Raw genomic sequence first — 1649 nt, forward strand, 5'->3', positions numbered from 1 at the left:
TATATATATATATATATATATATATATATATATAAAATTCACTGGAAAAATCATGTATATATTCACTGGGAAAAATCATATATATATTCATATATAATGGGGGGATGCAGCTGTGATAATATATATATAGCTGCTTTTCCCCAAACTCTCCCAGCTTAAATGTTATCTGGAAGTACTAATATTACACCGTCTCAATACTTTTCTCCCCCTCTCCCATCCTTCCTTCTTCCTTTCCTTCTCTCTCTCCTTCTCTCCCTTACTTCCTCTATGTTCCTTTTTGTTTTATCAACATTTATTGACTGCTTTTATGACTTGTTACCTGAAACTGAAGTAGGCTCTAGCAGAGGGGTAACATACTTTATATCAGCAAGGAAGTCATCTCCACTCTGGTCCCTTTGCCTTACAGACAGACGTAGGTGGAGAACAGATGGTGGCCCACTGGTAAGAAGAGCATAATGTATGAATGAGCGTTGGGACATGAAAGAGGAGGACTTAGGGGAGAACCTCGGAGGCCCTGAAACAGAGGACTGACTTACAACCACTGAGCAGGGGTGCTAGAGAGAGAAAGCCAACAGGAGGTTATAGCCCAAGTTGGTAATTACAAGCTGAGGGAATATTTTTAAAAACAAATAAGACTAATATTCAATTTTAAATAATTAATGTTGCATTGATATAAACCCTATGCACTCCCAACAACCTCCAGTAAATCTGCTATATAAGAAATGCCTTCTTCTTCTTCTTTTTTTTTTTTTTTTTCCTGGTACTGGGATTGAACCCAGGGTCATTCTAACACTGACTCTATTCCCAGCCCTTTTAATTTTTCATTTTGAAATAGGGTCCCTTTAAGTATCTGAGGCTAATCTTGAACTTGCCATCCTCCTACCTCTAGAGTCACTGGGAATATAGGTGTGTACCACAGCATCAGGCTTAGAAATGCCTTCAAGAAGAAATCAAGGACAAGTGGCTGAATTCCACCTGTGGGTTAGTGTGGGAGCAGAAAGAAAGGAAGAATCTTAGAAGGTAGATTGAGATTCTCTTGGCATTAGAAACTGGACTGTAAAGTGACTGTGAGAATGGTAAGTCTTAGGAAACACAGAGATCCTAGGAAAGACATGGCAAAGAGATTGAATTGTCAGTGTTGGAATTAAAAAAAAAATAGGGGTACCAGCGGAAAGAATATAGTTGTCTTAGTACTACCTTAAGGCGGATTACTTTATCTGTTGATTTACTTCATGTTCTGGGAAGTATCAAGTGTCACAATCCAGACACCTGAGAAAAGGACGTCTCTAGAGAGGGGTGGGCAGTGTGAGATTACAGGATAAAGGAAGAAAAAGTGCAGAGGTTTTATAGGCAGGATAGGAGTCCACGGGCCATAGGTTACTCTTTGTGTCACACTGACATATGCCAAGGAATTGAGTGTAACATTTAATTTCCTGAGGAAATTTAACATTTCTACTTATAAAATTCTTTGTTTTATATGCTAATTTGCTTTTAAATAAATGAAACTGATATGATATACCTTCAAGGACTTTTATTATTATTATTATTATTATTATTATATTTATTTTTTGTGGTGCTGGGGATTGAACCCAGGTCTTTGTAAATGCTAAGCACTATACCACTGAGCCAGATCCTCAGCCCAGGACTTT

The sequence above is a fragment of the Marmota marmota genome, unplaced genomic scaffold (genome assembly GCF_001458135.2).
Source record: "Marmota marmota marmota unplaced genomic scaffold, marMar, whole genome shotgun sequence".
Lineage (NCBI taxonomy): Eukaryota > Metazoa > Chordata > Mammalia > Rodentia > Sciuridae > Marmota > Marmota marmota.